Genomic DNA, 23,373 nt, shown 5'->3' with positions numbered 1-23,373 from the left:
ACAGCTGCCTGCCAGCGATCATAGCCAACTTTGAAGCTCCATTAATTGCCATTCCGTCATCGCTTGTCGCAACATGCGGGGTGTTACTTGGCACACACGCGCTCTTTCACTCAGCCTTTTAATGCTTGGTGAAATTAACTGCGTGTTCCTTGTGCTTTACATGTGCTGGTTACAGCCGAGGTCGCTGGTAATTGAGGAGCCGGCTCCGTACGCTTGACGAGGCAGATGAATCGCCGCTGCGCTTCCTCCAGACAGAGACAGAGTGTGAAAAAAGCTAAACCTTATTCATTCTCTGGGCAGCACTTCCTCTCTGTTATCTACTTTCTTAATAATTTACAGAGCTGAATCCTCAGTTATTAAACTAGTGCTCCATTAACCTGTGAAAACTTTGGATTTTCTTTTTCTTCCTGCTCTATAACCATCCAAATGTCAGAATATGACACTTTAAAACCACATCTAACCCAGTAATTGACTTGTGGTAATGATTGCAACATATTCTGACCAAGAAATGGGTTTAGATAAGAAAGGGTCATCTGACAGTATATAGATTGGAAGAGGTTGTCTCTTAGGAAAGGGCTCATATTCTGTTACACCAAATACACAAAATAATGATCTTTAAAAAAGCATCATATGACCCCTTTAAACCATTTTAATAGATAAAAATTAGTGCTGTCAATTAGTCTAAATAATTACATGATATGCCGATTAGTCTGACTCATTACAAATCACAATCAATTTGGGCTGAGAAATGGGCCCCCAAAAGATAATTTAAAGTCATTATTGTGTTAAATAAAAAAAAAAGTATTGAATAATATTGAAAAATAGTATTGGCTACATAACATTTTTTTTTCAGAAGCTACTTCTGAAGTGGAATTTAGGTATATTTATACAGAATGTTCAACAATTAAACCTGCATACATGATATGTTATTAATCTGTTTTAAATGGGCAAATTTATGGTGAAAATGGTGAAAATTAAAATATCAAAAATGAAAATGATACTCTAAACATGAAACTAAAGCTGTCAGTAGGTGGTGGCAATGATTTGAGTGAGTTGTTCATTCACTCATTCATTCAAACGAATCGTTCAAATGTTTGATTCATTCAGAAATGAAGCAAGTGAGGTCCTGTCCTAAATTGCACCCTAAACCGTTGCAGTCTTCCTCTAAGTCCACACTTTCATGACATAATGCCGCTTTGACTGTTGGGTAGGATTGTGCATCAAGGGTCGCAAAGGAGGTGCTCGCGAGCACCCTTCTGAAAGCTAAAATGACAAATGGGACAATTGGGACATCCTATGGTCTTGTGGATTTAATGGACACAAGCAGGCCTTTGTAAGTCCGCAAGTGCACATGAAGTGTGAATCACTGAATCACTGACTCACTCGATTTGAAAACGTGAATTTATTCAGTAACAAAACAGCGCTGTGTGTTGCTGGGAAAGGCACAACAATTCTGCTGTGGTTTTGTCCGAAACTATTTTCATTGGCAAAATTGAGCAAAAACAGACAATACTGACAATATTGTGTCTAAAATGTAACAATTTTAACTTCTTGTTTAATGAACTGTTGAACTGAAATCAATATCACGTTCGCAATTGTGCAGATAATTGGGAAATAAACAGCACTCTTGCTTTTATGATATTGCTAAACTATATCATATGATATTAACATAAGACAAGTTTTTATTGTTGTCAGCGTTCTGTTTGACAGTGGAAAAATAAAACAGTACTGCATTGTTTTTAAGACTTCCTCACCAACTGCACTTCTGACCTCAACCAGGCCGGGAGGCGATGACAGAAAGCCATTTTAATAATTAATAGAAATGTCCATTATACATTTTTTAAAAGTGATCCATCTGTGAATTTTAAGAGTGGAAACACAACAATATAGTAGAGGTGAGTTACAGAGGGCACAGAGGTTAGACTATATAAAATGTGGCTCTGACGCACTGAAATTTGCAGCGTGTGATAAAATTGTTTTTGCTTTGAAAAAACTGTGCCGGTTGAAAGAGGATCTTTGTTCCATTTTCATATCTTTTTTTGTCTTTTATTTTGAAATTGCTGGTCATGACTTTATTTTGAAATCATATTTTTCTGGATGTTTGTATCTCTGCTCTTTGTGATTATATTCACCTGTGGCTTGTTACCTAATTAGCTGATAAATATCCTTGTGTTTGTCTCCTACTGGTGAGTTTTTAGTTAAAGCTTTACTTGTTGATTCTTCAAGAGTGTTTTGCATTCTTATATTAATCAAGATATGGTAATTAAAATTATATAAGCATCATGTAAATGGATTGACCTTATAGAATAGAGATGAGCTATATATTACATATACATATATGATACATATATGAGCTATGTATTGGTACCATATTGGTTATTGTATTTATTATTTATATATATATATATATATATATATATATATATTTTAAGTAGTTTAATATATTTTTTAATCGTATCGGATGGTATATGCTAACTGCCTCTATATTTAAATTTAGAATACACTTGCTTGCCCTGATCTAACACTTAACTAAACACTAATTAATTAATAACACTGTTAAATGTAATCTTTGACATATATCAGAATAAAAAGTTAATTTTTCAAATTTCAAATCACGTGTAACATTTAAAATGATTCATTTTAGTTTAGTGTTTTATTTTTAATTTATTTAGACAAAATAGTATAATTTTATATTAATGTTGGCCATAACATGTTAATAATTCTTGTGATATTTTAATATCGGTGCTTCTTTAAGATCAAAATAAGACCACTATATGCTTTATAAGAAATTTCTGGAGTTAGATAATTTAAGCAGTTTATACCTAAAGTTTGGGATTTGGATTACAGTCTGTGTCGATTAATTGCCATTTGAATGTAAATGTAGCACACCTCAACATATAAATAAAATTTCAAAACAATCAAGTATATAATAATTCTTAATGGCTCACTCCCAATATCCATTTTATAATTTATTACAATTGTTAAACGAGTTACTCAGTGTAGTAATCCAGGCTGTTAACTGCAACCACTTGAAACAAAATGAAGCTTTTTATCTTTTACAATCAATTTGCAATTTGACTTTGCCCTTCATATATTAGCCTTGCTAGCATTGCCTCCATTGTTTGTTGACATTATGGCATGAAAAGGTGTTTTATTCATGTGGGTCAGTTGTCCGTTCATACACGTGAACATATTCTTTAAAGACAAATTGTGATATGTTTGAGGTAAGATGGGAAAAATTTATAGAATATAGGCCAGTTTTGGCTTTATCATTTATTATTAGCATCGGCAGTATTGACAGTTAAAAAAAAGACTCGAAGGCTTGATTTGGAAATGTCTAATCTGTCATGAGAGGAAGCCGTTTTGATGTCTTTCTGTCTGCCTTTAGCTTAGTCTCCTTTTAGGGGTTGTTCAAGAAGCCTGACAATAATTATTTGTAGATCACAAACTTAGTTTCGCACAGTGACAGACTAAAGAAAGAGCATTGTTCGAAAATGGCACCTCCAACCTGAGGACATGACAGAAAGAGGCACGTAGCCTTACAACTTTAAATGCTCTGGAAGCATTGTCATCACACGGAATACAAAAGCCGCTACCTTTGTATTTTTATCTGAATTGTGTTGCGTTCCTGCTCGTCGTGCATGGAGCTAATATATACAAAATCTGTTCGACAGGAATCAACAAAGCTGTCTTTGATGGGATTCCACCCACATCCTCATGGCGAGATAATGGAGAGATAACAGTTGACATCCAAGGTATTCTCTCCTTATTTTCTTCACTGAAACAGGCAGATAAATGCACAAGCCAAGGAGTAATCCATAAAGGATTTTATAATATGCTAGCGGTATTCAGAGCATCAGCTCACGTACTTTCTCGCTGGATCCATTTTGGAAAAAAACATTCATCTGCGTTATTCACTTGGCCAGATTATCGGAATGTAATGCAGTGGGGCGGCTTGGGGCCGGTTGTCAATTATGTAAAAAAAAAAAAATATATATATATATATATATTTAATGCTATGTGTTTATTAACGTACTGTACAGTATAATCAGGGATATTTAATTAACATTTGCTTACTTTTAAAAGGTCTGTCTGGACAACAGTTTGAATTTGTTGTATTTATTTTTAACCTGTGGCTCAATGGTAGAGCATTGCGTTAGCAGCGCAAAAGGTCGTGGGTTCAATTCCCAGGGAACACACATACTGGTAAAAAATGTATAGCCTGAATGCACTGTAAGTCGCTTTGGATAAAAGCGTCTGCTAAATGCATAAATTATTATTATTATTAAATTAGTATAATCAGGGGTACTTAACCTTTGCCAAATTTGGGATATAAACACTTACTTTTAAAGGTCTGTCTGGAGAACACACATGGCTTCATGGCTTAAACTAAAAAAAAGTATTTTTTAACTTTTTTAAATATACTATATTAACAAACTGTACAGTATAATCGGGTATTAAACGTTTGCAAAATTTTGGATATATATGTTTACTTTTTAAAGGTCTGTTTGGAGAACAAATGAAACTTCACAGCTTTAACCATTTTTTTTAATTTACATTTTTTTGTTATTTATTTATTTATTTTTTACATTATGTTGTATTAACATACTTCATATCAGGGGTATTTAACATTTGCCGGTGTTTGAAAATGTTATCTAAAATACATAAAAATATATAAAACTACTTTTTAAAAGTGTGGAGAACAAACATTACTTTTTTGTATTTTTCTTTCTTTCTTTCTTTCTTTTTACAATAAAAAAAGGAGACGTAAACATCAAATTAACAAATGGAAAACCAGACTTTTTTTTTTTTTTTTTGCAATATCAGCCCGTATAAGAAAAAAAGCAGCATTTCCTTGCCTTGTATATTTTCAACATGGGCCTAAATGGAGCTTGAACTAGATTTGATGCTGTTCAGGGCAGAGAATGCTGACTTAGCGCTGTACTGTACATACTGTATGAAAAACCAAGCATAGTTGAGATCCATTCAGTGCATGTTCAGTGGCGCATCACATCAATTTTCATAAGCACTATTGCCTTTCAATGAATAAGATGCAAAGAAGCAAAGAGAAATGCATGTAATAGTTGTAAGAGAGAAAATAAGGCATACCTTGTCCATTTGTCTTTGACTGTTTGGTTTTTATCATCGACTTTGTGTCATTGCTCACATGGTCTAACATACCTGTATCAACTGCTGCGGCCAATCTCTATTCTAGATTTAAAGCGTAAATATATCTAATTGGATAAGATAGCTATGGTAGCTGAAATATGGCCAAGATAAGCCTAATCATGATCTCCCCACAAATCAGTTATCTTTGTAGATTTCATGATTACAAGCCCTTTAGTTGATAACTGACAAGGGCTGCATGGCCAAATCACAGATGTACTGTTGTAAAAACATCTGATTTCTTGCAAGCTGCAGCTGTATGCATGGTTTTTATTTCTTCATATCATGTCCTGTATTCAGTGCACCTGTCTGCAACCATTCAGGTGTGCGAGAGCCATTTATTTGTTGTTCTAAAGCATCTGAGCTGACAGCGAAGGAGTGTTTGTATGTGTACAGGAACCGAAATGTTGCAGTATTGGCTTTCGACGGGCAGCTGGATGGTGGAATTATGATGTTTCAGAACTCTGTACAGATATTTTGAACATCAACAACGAACTCCAAAATATAAACTTGAGCAAACCAAATCCCTCTGAGCTACAGTTTGTATGAATTACACAGTCACTTTTTTTCACGCTTTCAACCCTGCTGTGTGATCTTGTTCTCTCGGTTTGAAGGCACTTGTGAAACCTACTTGTTTTCTTATACTTTTTTTTGCATCCTGCAATCTTGTACACTTCTAGGCATTCATGATGTAGATATAATAATCGGTAGAAGGTGATTTGTCTGACTGGCATGTTATTTTGCATGCTTTAAGTGCATTGTAGCTTTTATGGTTACTAAGTTCTTTTTTTAAAACATTATTCAATGTAAGAAATATATCCTGCTATATAGATTAGTAACACTGTACGCTTCAATATATAACTGTAAAACAAATGTATTGCTGAATATACAGTATAACATGTTCAATGTAGAGCCTGACCGATATATCGTTTTGCCGATTTTATCGGCCGATATGAGCCTGTAGCAGATACAGTATATCGGTATCGGCGAATATGCCGCCGATATGATTTTTTTTTTACAGAACATAAAACGCAGATAAAATGCTTGTAAATTGTGTAATTACGTAGTTTGTCCATCAGAGTGCGCTCCATTGTTTGCTACTGCTGACCTGGATGAAACGCTTAGTTTAAAGCGTAAGTGTATGGAATACCATTGAAACTTTGAACGGCCATATCTCCGTAACGGCGCGGCGAATCCGCACCAAATTCGGGGGATCCCTTCAGCTCGAGGAACCCTCTCGAACGCCGAATCGAGTGTATGTCTCGAGGCCCCGTTTCGAATGAGACCACCCCCGCATCGATAGTCCCCGGGGTTCAGGAGTTACGGGCGGTTAAATTCGCGGTCGGGCACCGACCAATCTGGCGATCCCGTCACACTTCACACTGTGAAGACAGTAGCGCAAATCTGTGAATGAATGTTCCGAAGTGAAATAAACTTCAACGGAATAAAGTTGAATGGAATTTAATTGAAATAAAGTTGAATAAACTTCAAATTTACTGTTCAGTGCACTGATGTCAGACTCATTTTGGATAATAAAGTTTATTGTTAAATTGTTAAATGCCCTGCCTCCATTACATATCTTTGTCATGTTATTATAAGTGTTTGATCACCACATTTGAGTGATCATTGCAAAAAATGTGTTATGTATACAGTATATATTCTGTTTATGTATATACTGTATTCTATATATAGTACCAGTCAAAAGTTTGGACACACGAATGGGAAAGTGTCCAAACTTTTGACTGGTACTGTATAATAATATACACACAGAATATCGGGCGATATATCGATATCAGCCTTTTTTTTTTACTCCCAAATATCGGTATCGGCCCCCAAAAAACCCATATCGGTCGGGCTCTAGTTCAGTGTACTTAATATAACATACTTAATATAAGCATGTACAAGCATACATATACTTTATATAAGCAGAATACAGGAAAAGTGGGTCATTTACACTTTATATGCATTATTATTATTATTATTATTATTATTTCCTTTTCTATGGCCTAGTGAAGATATTTAGCTACACTACCTTTCAAAAGTTAGGAGTTGGTAAGGTTTATGAAAAATTATTATTATTATTATTTTTTTTTAAAGAAGTTTCTTATGCCCACTATTTGCATTTATATGATAAGTACAGTAATGACAATAATATATATTTTTAAATATTATTACAATATTTTATTAATATATCTTACAACAGCTATTACTCGAGTCTTCAGTGTCACATGATCCTTCAGAAATCATTCAAATATTAATTTAAAATATTTTAAAATATATATTATATGTCTAGCCTCTGAAGTAAAAAAGAAAAGGAACACGGTTGAGGTCAGCCAAATTATGTTCGCATGTTTATTTTCTGTCGTTGTTTCCTACAAAATTGCATTTCCCTGAACAATTTAAACTGCTCTCTATTTGGCTTTCAGGCAGTGTGCTTTTGATATGGTGTGGACTGAGTTTTAGAGAACCTGATTTCAATCACAGAATTGCTGTTGCATTACATATGGTTCATGATGTTGCCACGACAACCCATCTGCTTCTGTTAAACATATCTTTCCTACCTCACTTCATTTCCTACCAAACAGTCTATAATAATATAAATATATATATATCTTCAGAACATATGTGTTCTTTTGCTTAATATATGATTTTCCTCTCTAGCTTCCCTGCATATGATTTTTAGACTGTTTTGAGTGTCAGGTTTATTTTTAATATTCCCAGTGCTCTCTCACAGAAAAGCGTTTTCTATATTTATATATTTTCACACTTTTACAGTATATGTTTTTTTCAATATTAAGTAGCACACTGCTAGCAACAGCACTGACAGATGGGACACGAGCTGACAAGATCTGCAGACGTCACATGTTATAGCATGTTTTTCTATTTCTATTGCATGGCCTCTGTGTTAAGCAGACATGAGTTACCAAATGCCAACCTCTTGACAAAATCTGATGATAATAAAGGTTGGTTAAGCATTTAACTAACAATAATAATCAAATTCATTTTAGAAAGGAATAGTTCACCCAAAAATGAACATTTACTGAAAATGTACCCTCAGGCCATCCAAGATGTAGTTGAGTTTTTTTTTTTCTTCATCTGAACAGATTTGGAGAAATGTGTCTTTACACCACTTGCTCATCAATGGATCCTCTGCAGTGAATGGGTGCCATCAGAATGAGAGTTCAAATCCAGTTGATAAAAGCAACACAATAATTCACAAGATGTTTTTGACTTCAAACTGTTGATTCCTCTATCCATAGTAATGCTTCCTCCGGTGAAAAAGTTGTAAGAAACAAATCCATAATTAAGGCATTTTAACTTTAAAGGGAACCTATTATGCAAAAATCACTTTTGTAAGGTGTTTGAACACAGTTGTGTGGCCGCAGTATGGGAAAACAACCAGCCTATAATGGTAAAAATCCACCCACTCATTAAAAAAAAATAAAAAAATTTATAATCCCAATAAATCATAAACAGTCTCTCAGAACAAGTGATTCCAGATTTCTCCCTATGTACACGTCAGCGTAGGGAAAAAGTCCCGCCCATTTGTGACGCTCTCTGCGCTATTAGCATAGACACAGGCCTGAGTGAGAAGCAGCAGTCCGCCATTTCTGTTTTCCTGCTGTAGCTGCTGGAGATATACAATGTCAGCGCCAAAGAGGCATTACAAGTGTTGTGTTTTGGGATGCACCAATGAACATAGGAGTCCATAGACTCCCTCCATCTGAGCCGCTGAGGACACTGTGGTGAAATTTAATTTTCGAAGGAAATGTCCTGGAAAATAATCGGTAAAGTCCCGTATATGTTTAGGGATCAATTCCAACGCTTCGTGTGCGAACGTCAGCTCCAGACAAAGTAAGTATCACGTGTTTGTTTTCGAAATTGCCTTTCTGAAAGAGCTTCCTGGTACTCTGTAAGGCTGCCTTCACGTCAAATGTCTTAAAAATGCTTTTGAAAGCAATGTGAAGTCGACTGCTTGAATTTGTTGAGCTCATCATCACAAGTGGGACTTAAAGTTTGTGATAGCACGAGATGGCACCATGAGACCAGCTATGTCGTTATTTTGATCATAAATGCGCATTTATTATGCACAGTACAATCAGATGACTGACTTCTAAACCGATTCCAGTTCGAACATATCTGCTACTGAGAGTTTCTGACATTTTCAGTGTGTGAGATTGTCCTGTTTGTTTTTGCCGACTCTTGAAGCTCTGCCCTCTTCTGAAAAGTGGGCCGGGAGCAGCAGCTCATTTGCATTTAAAGGGACAAACACAAAAATGGTGCGTTTTGGCTCATACCCTAAAAGTGGCTATTTTAACAAGCTATAACAAATAATCTGTGTGGTATTTTGAGGTAAAACTTCACATACACACTCTGGGGACATTACAGACTTATTTTACATCTTGTCAAAAAGGGGCATAATTGGTCACCTTTAAACCATTGCTTCTGTCCAAAATATAGTCCATAATCCATAATAATTCTTCCTCCAATGAAAAAGTATATCCCCTGTTGTCTTCTCACATAAAAAATCCACCAACATATTTGTTTTAGAACTGTTTTCGCTTGTAAACAGTGCATGATCTGTGCATATTTCTCTCCTGATTCAGCTGAGATGACTTTTCTAACAGAAGAAAACAATATTGTAGATTAAACACCTTAATGATGGATTTGTTTCTGATAAACACACAGCTTTTCGCTTCACAAGACGTTAATCGATGTACTGAAGTCATGTGGATTACTTGTGGATTATTGTGATGTTTTTATCAGCTGTTTGGACTCTCATTCTGACGGCACCCATTCACTGCAGAGGATCTACTGGTGAGCAAGTGATGTAATGCTAAATTTCTCAAAATCTATTCAGATGAAGAAACAAACTTATCTACATCTTGAATGGCCTGGGGGGTGAAAACATTTCATTCACAAAGTTTCATTTTTGGGTGAACTATACCTTTAAGATACTTATAATATTCAGACAAAATAAGCTGAAAGAATGCTTAAAGACAATGTGAATTGAAGATGATTTGATGGCTAAAACTGAGCATTACATATCAAGGTGGAACATAATAGCCACACACTGCCTAGGAATGTTTGACTGAATTTTGATTTCACATTGACTTGAACTACAGTTTTAATGCAGGATGAATGCATCTCTACTATTACTTTAGCTTACTTTGCCTGTTCCCTTCATCCTCTAGTCTGCAGAGGGAGCTGCAAAAGCTTGCATTTCATTTCTTAAGCTGTTCAGAACTTTTCAAGGGTACAATGCAGTCAGGATGAGTTATGGCTCAGAGAAACCGCAAACTCTCTCTCTCTCTTTCTCTCTCACTAATGGAGGAGCAAAGGAGAACAGCACAGGGACATGACTGACTGGATACAGCAGACACAGTTAACTGGAGGTCAGGGGGCTTTACTCTCACCGTCCACTTAAAAAATGACTGTTGTCACACTACACTCAAACACACCAATCAACATCCATCTGCTTTGAGTGAGTGTTGCGCATCATTTGCGAACATTGCTGATTGAACCTAGATGAAACTGTCAGGGCAACTTTTGAGTTTACAGACCCACCATATGATATTATTTTCAGCAGTACATAAGTTGTGTCTTTTATTAACTTTAATAGTATTATAGACAAGTATGCACAATATTTCAGCACCATTTAAGTTACCGGCCGATGTTAACACTTATTTATCAGTTTTGCCCATTGTTAGGATTCTATTGGCCAATATTCAGTATTTGTTTCTGCCTACCTTAAGATTTAGATTATCATCTGGCACTAATTTAAGGGCAAAGAGATGAATTATGGAGCTAATTTTCCACTTACCCTTTAAGAATGAGTGGCGAAATGAGTTGCAGTGTGCATGTAATAGTTTTTTTTTTTTTTACAAATTAATATAGATTTTCAGTATTGGCTGTTTATTGGTTATTGGCCGTAAAATAAAATAAAAATATATCAGTTTATTAATGTTAACAATTTCAGTATCGGTTGATTCATAATTATAGTATTTTTATTGTATTTTTGTAGTATTTGTAAAGCTTTATTTTAATTAATCAACACTACTATGGTATAACAAATAGATAGTACATAACTGCACTTTATACAGTTACGCTACTGTTTATAAGATTGTATGCTCACTAAGGCTGCAATTATTTGATCAAAAATACAGTAAAATGGTAATGTTGTGAACTAGTATTACAATTTACTTTTTTAATTTTAATATTTTTAAAATGTAATTTATTCCTGTGATGCAAAGCTGAATTTTCAGCATCATTACGCCAGTCTTAAGTGTCACATGATCATTCTAATATGCTGATTTACTGCTCAAGAAACACTTTTTATTATCAATGTTGTGCAAATCACATTTTTTTCAGTTTTGATGAACCAAGTCCAAAAGAACAGCATTTATTTGAAATATATAGATATATAGCAATTTAATGCATCCTCGCGGAATAAACATTTCTTATTTTATTTAAAAAAACAATGACCTTACTGACCCCAAACTTGTGAACTGCAGTGTATTTCTGTTTAAATTTATTTTATAAACAACAACAATGAATAATAATAAATACCCATAATTTTTGAGGGGCCCAGGGTCTGAAAATTATCATGGTATGTTCTGCATGTGATTTACCTGTAGCAATGCAGCAATGCCGGGTTAGGCCTTTCCATTCGGAGATAGCAGGCAACTATTCTGGACTCAACAAAGCTGACAACTTTACAAATGTCTTCATAATCAGCATTAAAAGGTTTCTCAAACACAGCGCCTTTGGAACATAGCTGAGAGAGAGAAAAGGTGGGAGAAATCCAAGGGAGCTTCCATTAATTGAGATACTGAAAGATGTTGACCAAAAATAATCCTGCTTATAACATAGTTGATCAATTGTCAAATAAAATGTAATGTGTTTTTTTTTTTAAATGAATGAAAGTGGAAATAAATGAAAATATTTCCACAAACTCAGGCTCATGGCGTCACTGTCACATTACAAGAATCAGCTTGATGCATTTCTGTGACCCAAGCTGAGTAATGTAATAAAAAAGCCAAACAATATGAAGAATTTCACCTTGAGCACTGAATGTTTTTGAATGTACTGTCAGCGCAGCTATGAACATACCACTTAATTAAAAGGAAAATGTTCTCTTCACTTTACAACGTGTATAAACACTCTCTTGATGACCTTTTTCTCATTTGACCTCATGTATTGTATGACGTTAGTACGTAATGACATGTAAGACATTATGCCGTTAAAATTATATTAATCTCAGCTGAGAAAAATGAAAGAAACATTTCTAATGTTTAACAATCTACAGATCCACTTAAACATGGTCAAAGTCTGTTAATGTGGGATCCAGGTAATAGCGATAACAGGTCAGAATTATGATTTTAAAAACTGTTGTAAACCGTAATTAAAGCTCTTCAAGATGTGCCTCAGAATATCTTCAATACCATTTTGTTAAGAAGAGCAGCAGAGTCAGAAATCAGGTTATTAATTTATTTTAATTACTTTAATTGAGCATGCTTAGTTTCTCTATTTTTATGTTTGGATTACATTTGCCACTGCCAAAAATTCAATTAAAAAAATGTATTAACACTATTAAATGTATTTATTTATTTTTTTGTTGGCCAAATAAAATCTCAGTGACCACAGTATCAGATGTCACAGTACTTTTATAAATACCATGGTGACCATTTTTTTTGTAATTATTTCTATTGTTCAGGCTTAGTGTTGGGCATTTGAACAAGCCTCATATATTAAATATGAAATGAATGCATAAATCACTTCATTTGCCCTATGAATGATACCTCAGATCATGGGGTTTGTTGAGACTTTGCAGTGACTTTTTAAAGCAATCTTATGTCTTATACTTGGATGGGCTTTTTTTTTAAATTTCTTTCAACCACCCTGAACATCCAAACAGCTCCTATAGCAACTGCATATAAAATGACTTTGAACGCCTTAAGATCCCCATAAGAGTGCATGTGCACGCACATTTTCAAACAATCTAGTGCGTAAGTGTATTAAATGCACAGATAAAGGTCTGTAGGAAGGGCAGCCTGTGGTATAATTTGAATATCGAGTACCTCTAGTGCAGCAGTGAAACGGCTGGCTGCAGTGGCATATTTCTTCTGTTGGTAGTACGAGTTGGCGTCCTGTAAAGCTACATCGAGCCATTTGTCAATTTGAGGCAGAAAGCTGAGATTAGGTCCACTCGGAGACCCTCCTATTTCAGCCGCTTGACACATTAATTGTGTGGCGGTGGAGGCCAGGGACTTGTGGGTAATGTCCTGTTCGTCACCGAACACTAACTTTGTCTCAGCCTCCATCAGGTCTCTTAGAGAAATGCGAGGGGGCGCAGGAAGGGGGCTTCGTTCATTATTTGCTCCCGCACAGTCGTCCGGCGATCCATCTTTTCTTCGAGTGTCATTCTTCTTGCTCCTCTTTGGGGCACTGCTGTCTGTCTTTTTCCCTTTTCTCTTGTTTTGGCCCTTTTCCTCAGGCTGGATTGTGGCAGGCGTTGGATGCTCTGTGTACTCGGGGAAAACCATCTGCTCTAGTCCCTGGAGTTCCAGGCTTCCAGTCGAGTTTGCAATGTTTCTGAAAGGCATTTAAAATGAAAGGAATAGTTCATCCAAGATGTTTTAATTTAAAAAAAATCGCTTCTGGTCAAAATCCATACTAATGTTTCCTCCAGTGAAAAAGTCTGTCCATGTTGTCTCTCACATCAAAATCCACCCACATGTTGGTTTAGAGCTATTTTGGACTGTTTTCACTTGTAAATGGTGCTTGACCTGAGCATATTTCTCTCCTGATTCAGATGAGACGACCTTTTCACTGAAGAAAACAATATTATGGATGAAGGACTGAAATTTTAGCTGGAATCAATGGTTTGAAAAAAAAAAAAAACATCTTTGTTTCTTACAAACATGCAGCTTTTTGCTTCGAGATGTTAACTGATGGAATGGAGTCATGTGGATTATTGTGATGTTTTTATCAGCTGTTTGAACTCTCATTTTGATGGCACCCATTCACTGCAGACGATCCATTGGTGAGTTCAAATGCTCAGATTAAGAAAAAAACTCATCTTCATCTTGAATAGTATGAGGGTGAGTAAGTTTCCAGCTAATTTTAATTTATGGGTGGAGTATTCCTTTAATACAACATTTTTTAGGGACCGTTTGCACAGAACATTTTTTCATCCCATTGCACTGCTCTTCCATTGTTTTTTTTTTTAATGTTTTTTATTTGAAACGTGCTAGATAGACGTGTTTATCCACTGCACTTGCAGAATTGGTAATAACAAACAACCAACTTACGATCTACCCCACATGCAGACTATCCCATTCCTACGCGGGTTACTCCCCATGAATTCAAACAGCCCAGGAAATAAATGCATTTTACATCCCAATGAAGGCCTGCTCTCCTCTTACAGACAAGTTCTCAATTCTCTAAGCGGGCTGAAACTTTAATACATTCGCTGCTATTATTCTTCTGTAAGAGTGCTGCTGTTAGTGTACTCTTAGAGAAGTCACTTAAATAATGTAGCGGGCCGGGTGCTGATTCACTGCCGCTCTTGAGATGTGCTTAGGAAAAGGTCACTGTGACATATACACCTGTTGGCAATGGGCCGAGCTCCTTGCTTTAAGAGGAGACTGCAAATTCTGCCATCTTTATGTGTGTGTGTGTTACTACCGTGGGGGGAGAAAGAGTGTTTTTGTCCTTATAAATACGTTTTAAAGCAGGCTAGCTGAGACTACAAGAGTTTTAGGCCAATTTATCCCCGAAAAAAATTTATCTTATGTAGGACCTTGGTTGTTTTACGATGTTCGACCCAGATTGTCTGGTAATGTAAGGCATTTTCAGATATAATCTTAACTCTGCTGATGTGCTCGCATGACACACCCGATAATATCAAATGTAATATAATGTTTGAATTAAATCGATGGAAAATCGATATTTCCCGTTATTTCCCTACAGCGGCTAATGAACCAGAAGTCTCGCACATTCACAAAAAAAACAGCTTACTTCCGCGTTGAAAAATAAGGTGGATATGAAATATGATCGATGTTCCCTGTTTCCTTCAAATGTAAAAAAAAGAAAAGAAGCCACAGTGTCCCATGTATGGTCGCTGTAATCATTTGGAACCAGAGCCTGCGCAGTTATCATTAGCTGGGGCCGCGATATCGATGTCCAGCCTAAACTCGCAAGTTCGCAAGCTCACGATCATGACGCCAAACCCCATTTTTAAAGCATTAAATAACTACCTAAAAGCAAGCTTTTTAGAAAAACAAACACTTGAACACATCAAAGTGATAAGAACTACCTAAAAAGATGGAAACCATCTTTGGAAAATATTTATTTGACGTTTAATTAGATTTGTTTACGTGGAAAGGGCAGGGTTTATGACCTATATGCAGCCAGCCACCAGATGGTGATCAAAATGTTTTGGCTTCACTTTTCAGGACGTGTGCGGCATACTTGATACGGACAAAGAAAAAAGCTGGGCAGATGGCACCTCAGTTTTGAACTTACCAGGTGAGAGTAAAAAGCAGCTAGCGCCTAGCGCTGATGGTGTTGCTAAGCAATGGTAAACAGTTTTTACTGTTAGCTAGCATACTACTGTTAACAGATATTAAAATTGGCAGTTCAATCTCACCTTTGCTGAAGAACAGACAATATACGTTTCGTTATCCATTGTGAGGTGCTTCCTCTGGCATGATAATCTTAATCTCTTGTACGGTGTGATGCTCCATGATTTTCAAATCATGTTTGAGATTTGAAAGAAGACAATCTGTGCAAGATGCAACCTGATTTTATAATCGGTTAGGATTTAAAAACTCCTGTAGTCTGAGCCATATGGCATAAGGATTCTTGTTATAGTGCAGATGTGGGCACTAGATATGGATTTAGGACTGTAGTGCCCACTAGGTGGCAATAAATAAATATTAAGCCAATTGTATATATATGAAATAAGTTTTAAACTGTAACTATTGCTGTATTCTGATTGATGCCTCAACTGGGGGAAATAATGTTGACTGCTGCCTAATATAAAAATATTTCTGTTGGAAAAAAGCTTTGTCAAGCTGCACTCACCTCTGAGTTCTCATAGTGAAATGTGTCTTTTTGAAAGCTTAAAGAATAACATTGTATCACTGACATCACCACACAACTTGTGGAATTGTGTTGTCCAATCAGATTAGAGCACCAGGACTGACTGTTGTAGAGTGCAACAGTGCCCGCCCACTTTTTTAGTTTTCATATCCACCTTATTTTTCAACGCGGAAGTAAACTGTTTTTTTTGTGAATGTGCGAGACTTCTGGTTCATTAGCCACTGTAGGGAAATAACGAGAAGAATAACAAAGTGCAGTAAATGGTAAAACTGTTTGAATTACAAACCAGTGTGTTCATAATTAAGATTAAGATGGTAAGAAACACCAGTTTGCAATATATATATATATATATATATATATACACACACACACACACAATTTTTATTTTATTTTTTTATTTTTATAAATATTTTTTATTTAATTTTTAAGTAGTTGGAGAACATATATTGATTTCATTACATTGTTCACGGTGCTTAATGGTTTGTGCTACGGAGTTATTTTGGCACAATTTGTTTGATTTTCTGATTTTCTTTCAGAATCATGGGTAATGTAGTGTTTCACCAGGCACTGCTAAACATGCTTATTTTTTTTTTAAATAAGTTGAAATAATGTGGGCTGATGGCTTCAAAAAAGCATATGTGACCCTGGACCACAAAACCAGTCATAAGGGTCAGTATTTAAAAGGACAATATTTGGCCGAGATACAACTATTTGAAAATCTGGAATCTGAGGGTGCAAAAAAAAAAAAAATCTAAATATTGAGAAAATCGCCTTTAAAGTTGTCCAAATGAAGTTCTTAGCAATGCATATTACTAATCCAAAATTAAGTTTTGCAGGAAATTTACTAAATATCTTCATGGGACATGATCTTTACCTAATATCCTAATGATTTTTGGCATAAAAGAAAAATCTATAATTTTGACCCATACAATGTATTTTTGGCTATTGCTACAAATATACCCCAGCGACTTAAGACTGCTTTTGTGGTCCAGGGTCACATATACCATCAACAACCTTGTATCTCACAGTAGGTCTGTTTTCAAAAGGTTTATACATTATCGTTAAAATTCAATTCCCCAGGGGAGAAAATTAATGGGATTTTTTTTTTTTTTTTTTTTTTTACTTTCGTAACCCAACTGGTTGTACTCATGATAAACTCTTGCCGACAGATGCAGAGCGCTGTCTCAAAGGATAGTCGCTCAAGACACATAATAAATTCATTTATAGTACTCTAATATATACATTACATATACAGTATAGTAATCATACACAGTAATACATTGTCACATTTAGGGGATAATAGATTGCCAGCTCCCTACTGTTGTCTTTTCAGTTAATTTCTCTCTATGAAATATGTCTCTGTTTATAGTTTGGAGAGAAAATTACTCAAAGGCTACATGGCCTGTAGACTACATGCATAGTTTTAATTTGTATTTATTTATAATTGTTCGTTTTCATTAGCATTTAACTTACATTAATAGTTAACGCTGGAAACAAAACAAACAAATTGGTATCAAGAATCAGTTATTATTATTATTATTATTATTATTATTATCGTTTTTCGATTGTACTACTAGTGTGTCATGAGTCTGTCTCACATCAACATCTGACAATATGTATAAATAGGCTAAATTACAGATGTGTTGTGAAGGGAATTGTAATTTTCCATTCTTAGGCTGTAACACCTAGTCTGTCACACCCAATTAATTTAGAAAAATGTGTCAGTGTCATAAGATCGCCTGAAGTTGTTTGATTTTCATTTCTTTCTCTTAAGAACTAGACATGTACCATTGGAGTAAAAGCTAAATAGTGATCTATTTTCCAGTAATTGCTCACTGAGTCTCTCTACAGTTGTTCATCAGTATGTATGAACTCACTTTATAGCTGTATATAACATTACCTAATCATTAATCATTTCTATTCTCCCTCGGCAGCCAGATGAATAGCTATGCTCTTGTTTTGCTGCGTTAAATCTTCATAAGACTGTCCGTTTCGATTAACCTTGACAATGAGCATCGCTCAAACAACATGTCAGTTGTTGGTAAGGTGACGATGAGGTAATGTTTTCTTCTGACAATAAAATACTTGTCTCTCATACTCGGTGAGGAGGACAGCAGTCCCTATTGGAATGTCAGCTTTATAAAATAAGACTTCAGTGTGTGTTTTTTTTTTTTCACAGCCTGGGGGGAAATAAACTGTCTGCAGATGTGCCAGAAAATGATAAACCTAGAAGGGACTTCATATGTGCAAAGGGGAAAAAACAAACAAAAAACAAACAAAAAAAACAATACGAATGGAAGTGCTAAAAGAAATCTCAAATATCCCATAATGTTTTTCAACTGAACAGGGCCCAATGCTCATAGGATTAAAACTGATTTCATACAATGACAAGAGTGTCAATGATAAAGAAGAGGGAAAATCTTTTAAAAACGGTGCATGTTCTTAAAAACGCACTCTTTATGTTTACTATTTTTCCATATGGTTTTGGCAACTTTTGTACCATTTTCAATAATGTTTTAAATTGAATGATTCTTTAAAAATGTATAATTATCAAGTAAAAATAATATTTTCATTACATACTGTATGCGTGTATACATTTTAATAATTTTTTATTTTTCTTCCAAATATCCTGAAATATTAATTTATTTCAATAGTTTTTAAAAAAAAATTTATTTACCTATTGTTTGTTGTTAAGGGTGCTTTCACACCTGTAGATCGATTGCTTTGTTCCAAAACAGGGATTACAATTATTACAATGTTGCTTTTTATTCTTGGTGCGGTTTGCTTTCACACGGCAATGTTTCTAAACGGACCAAATTTGTTAATACAAGTCACGCGCGAGTAAACTGTTCTCTCATTGGTCAAAGTTCCACGGTTTATTTTCCGGGATTCCACCGCTGTCACGGCTGTCATCCTTATCGTTGAGGTTTTTTGTAGCTGTCGTTATATTAATTTATCACTTTGAGCAGGAGTTCAGGATTCATCTGGAAAACATTTTTAAAATGCACCTACTAGGAAGAGGGGGGAAACGCACCAGGTTCCGAAACAACGGGCCAGGTGTGAAAGCACCAAAGAAAGAAATGCATAATTCTAATAAGGCTTTTTTAAATTAAATTAAATTAATCACAAATTAAAAACATGCTCATCATAAAAGAGATGCATTTAAGTCATTGTGTCAGTGAATTACATTTTTAAAGGTGATATATCATGAAAATCAGACTTTTTATGTGTTCCAAGTGCTATAATCGGGTCCCCGGTGCATCTACCAACCCAGAAAACGTGAAAAAGAACAACCCAGTAAATTGTTTTTGATAAGCCTTTCTCTGCAAGCTTGTGAAAAAACGTCAAAAGCTCCGATTTCGATCCCCCCGTGACCAGTGTTACCAACTCTTACAGGCTAAATGAGCAACCGCAGCTTCAAAAACAAGCCCAATATTATTATATTATTTATTATCATCGATATTATTTATTATCAATAAATGAGCCTGCAACATAGTAAACTGAAACCACTCAGAGTTTCAAGAGCAAAAACGTAAGTTATTTTACAAAAATCATCAAATTGCAACAAAGCGGGTGGGCACAATCCTCCGAGCAGAAGAGTTATGGAGATGGGAAAGGAGAATAAAACAAGACAAGAGCACTAAGGGGGAGCTTTAATATAGCCATATATTTATAATAAAATAAACTCGAACCATGTATCTACTATTAGTATTACTGCTTATGATTAATGCATTATAAAAATATTTTACAAATTAAATTAGGTCCCTTTACTCCCCTGCACCGTTCACCTTCTCCCATGTTTCCTCCATCTCTGTACATCTCTGTTGGTGGCCTTGTTTGTCTATTTAAATCTACTAACGTTAACATGCAAGTTAAACGTGATTTTACTCCAATTAGGGGGGAGGGGGCGCGATGTGTGATGGCGAATAACCCTACAGCGCATTAATTATTGCACTGATTGGCTTTTACCTACGAGCAGACAGTGTCAACAATATATTGGAAAAAAAACATTGACCATAAATGTAAAGAAACGAAGTTGCTTGTCAGGTTTTCCCTAACAAGCAACCATATTTTTTAAAATAAGCCCAAAAAAACACGACCCGTGTTTTTTTAAACGCGACTTCGCAAAAAATCTTATTATAATATTACCACCCCTTGCTTCGGATGTGTGCACTTAGAAAACCATATATCAGAAGTTTAAACTAATATGGTTTAAAACGCATTATTTCAGTGCAATAGACATGATAATCAAAACCAAACAGATGTTTTTTTTAGCAGAGTATCTGAGGGATGAGCTGTAAAGGCACAGCCCTATTCTGGAAAAGGGGGCGGGGAGCAGCAGCTCATTTGCATTTAAAGAGCCTGTTTCTGCTTCCACTCAAAATAGGCATTTACAAAAGGATATAATAAATGATCTGTTGGGTATTTTGAGCTGAAACTTCACAAACACATTCTGGGGACACCTGAGACGTATATAACATATTGTAAAAAGGTGCATAATAGGCCTCCTTTAACTTTAAAAAAAAATCCTTTATACACCAGTTAAGTAAATACTTAACACTTTTCTTTATTTGGTTAGCCCAGAGAATGTACGGTTAAGATGTGATTCACTGTTGCTATACAGAGAAATGGCTGCGTGTTGTCTGTCGCTGTATAAATTGAGTTTAGTTTATATCTTGAATGTCCAGCATTGATTTTCCAACATGTCTGAGTTGCTGCAATTGTGTACATTATCCATCACACACACACACACACACACACACACATAGACTAAGGCAAAGCCAACACCTTTCAATTTATTGTGTTCTCCTGCAATAAACTCTACAGACATCGGTGCACGTTGTCTCAGCATCTGGCCTGGACAATCAGCACTGGATGACAAACACACTCTCTCCTGTTCACCCCTGATGCATATAAATAGCATTTTTCCTCATGTACCACTCGTGCTTTTCACGGCAGACACAGACCTGAGTTATTAGTCTGCCGCTAAAGGACGTCTTGAATAGCTTCAATGTGACCACAGTGAAGTGGAACATTTGTAAGAAATTGAGCAGCCCTCTCTCTGCATTTTTTTTTTAATCTTCGTATTTTTAAGAACATTCAGGATTTCTCAGAGAGGCTTCAATTACAAAGCGGTCGTGCTGTCATATACCGCACTTTAAGGAAGAGATATTGCACCACTGTTTTTTACAGACCGCTTTAATGTTCCCCCCATCTTTTGCTGTTAATGAGATGTCTCATCCATATTAATCCAGATTATTTCCGGAACCTTGAGAGCCTGTTTACTCTTTGCTGGTTCAAAGTGAAAATGGAATAGGAAGGCAGTGCTGGGGAGTAAAAAAAAAAAAGGAAAAAACATGAATAAATAGATTGTTTTGTGACTGAAGTAAGGCTCGGTTTGAAGCGCTTCTTACTAAGAAACGCACTGATGATTAAGTGGGAAGTCTTGACACTGTCACTACTGTGTCCACCAGTGAGTTTGGAGGTATTTGTCTCATTTGGCTTGTGTAATTGGATGATTCGTTTGTTGAATGCACAGGCTGACAGGATGCCGTTACCAGGCTACGGCCCAATGATGTGAAGAGCTTTAGAATTTGCATTAGTTAAACAGGCCAACTGTCATAATATATTGTTGGTTCGCAGAGAGAGTTGCTCGATCACAGCGTTTGTCATCGTGTCTCTCTTTTGTTCTTAATTAAAGCATTCTTGCCTCGTTAATATTGTAAAAGAAATAAATGAAAGCAGTGGAGGCGAGAAAGGAAAAGGATTTCGTGAGAACTGATGATATAAATTATGTAACTATCTGGAGATCATTACTGCACACGTTGGCCTGGTTTAAAGGTGAATTTCACCAACCCTGAGGTTTTTTACTCGTGCTCAGTTGTGTGTGGATGGAAAATGAAAAATATAATCTATGGAATTAGTTAGTCCAATGTTTAAATAAATTGCACAAGCTCATTCAAAATCTAGCTTTTATTTATTTATTTCCCCCCCTCTCATTCAGACCTGAAGGCTAAAATCCACTGGGCTGAGCGTCACATTCCACCAGTGGACTCTCATTACGCCACTGGAATCTCATAGGCCCGGCTTAAATCATAAACCTTAACTATAAACCTTACACCATGCCAATGCTTAATCTCATCCATATGTCAGCTCATTTATAAGCGGATAAATCAGAGCAGGATAAGTATCTGCTCCCCAGATTAATAGACCTTGGTGAGGAATAAAAGTGGATTAGAAAATGTTTTAGGGCCACATTGAGAGACCCACAATCCTCCACTCCATATATTTTCTCTGCAGGGAAAAGCTTGGTTAAAGCTTCAATTTTTAAAGATGGAATTAATAAATTAATTAATGGAAGAATTAAATAGAAACCTGCTGTTTTTTTACATTTTGACCTGTTATTGTTTACTAATTCTTTCATTATTTACTTCCTTATGTCTTTCCAAACCTGTGGGATTGTTTTTTTTATCTCACAAAAGGAGTGAGAAACAATTTAGGTCATTATTCACTGATAATCTTCTCTGTTGAAAGGATTAGTTCACCCGGAAATGAAAGTTTGCTGAAAATGCACTCACCGTCAGGCCATCCAAAATGTAGATGAGTTTTTTTCCTTATTGGGATAGATTTTGAGAAATTTAACATTACAGTACTTGCTCTCCAATGGATCCTCTGCAGTGAATGGGTGCCGTCAGAATGAGAGTCCAAACAGCTGATAAAAACATCACAATAATCCACACAGCTATTAATAATCCATCAATTAATGTCCAAAGTGAAAAGCTGTGTGCATGTAAGAAACAAATTCATTATTAAAGGGGTCATATGATGCGATTTCAATTTTTCCTTTCTCTTTGGAGTGTTACAAGCTCTTGGTGCATAAAGAAGATCTGTAAAGTTGCAAAGACTAAAGTCTCAAATCCAAAGAGATATTCTTTATAAAAGTTAAGAGTCAACCACCTAAAACGGCTCGTTCTAACCAAATATTCAGATGTGTGCGGCGCGATGCAACACAGCGCGTAAAAAGACAGTATAAGTCATTATAATCAGTAATTATGTCCCCACTGGATGCAACAAATGCCTCGTTTGTAATGGGTTTTA

At 35.7% G+C, this 23,373-nt stretch overlaps 1 protein-coding gene across 1 annotated transcript in view; it reads left to right on the top strand.

Annotated features, from left to right (window-relative positions):
- The first annotated feature begins 2,187 nt into the window (after nucleotides 1–2,187).
- Nucleotides 2,188–23,373, top strand: part of nlgn1 (neuroligin 1) — a 310,713-nt gene continuing 289,527 nt past the window's right edge. The window contains exons 1-3 of the mRNA XM_016570031.1: nucleotides 2,188–2,259; nucleotides 3,675–3,755; nucleotides 15,627–15,699. The gene's annotated coding sequence lies outside the window, so the exon portion shown is untranslated. The remainder of the gene's footprint in view (nucleotides 2,260–3,674; nucleotides 3,756–15,626; nucleotides 15,700–23,373) is intronic.

Source organism: Sinocyclocheilus rhinocerous, unplaced genomic scaffold (genome assembly GCF_001515625.1).
Source record: "Sinocyclocheilus rhinocerous isolate Xijiao unplaced genomic scaffold, SAMN03320098_v1.1 scaffold711, whole genome shotgun sequence".
NCBI classification, from domain to species: Eukaryota; Metazoa; Chordata; class Actinopteri; order Cypriniformes; family Cyprinidae; genus Sinocyclocheilus; species Sinocyclocheilus rhinocerous.
The sequence above is the reverse complement of the archived record's forward strand: the minus strand, read 5'-3'. Positions and strand labels throughout refer to the sequence as shown.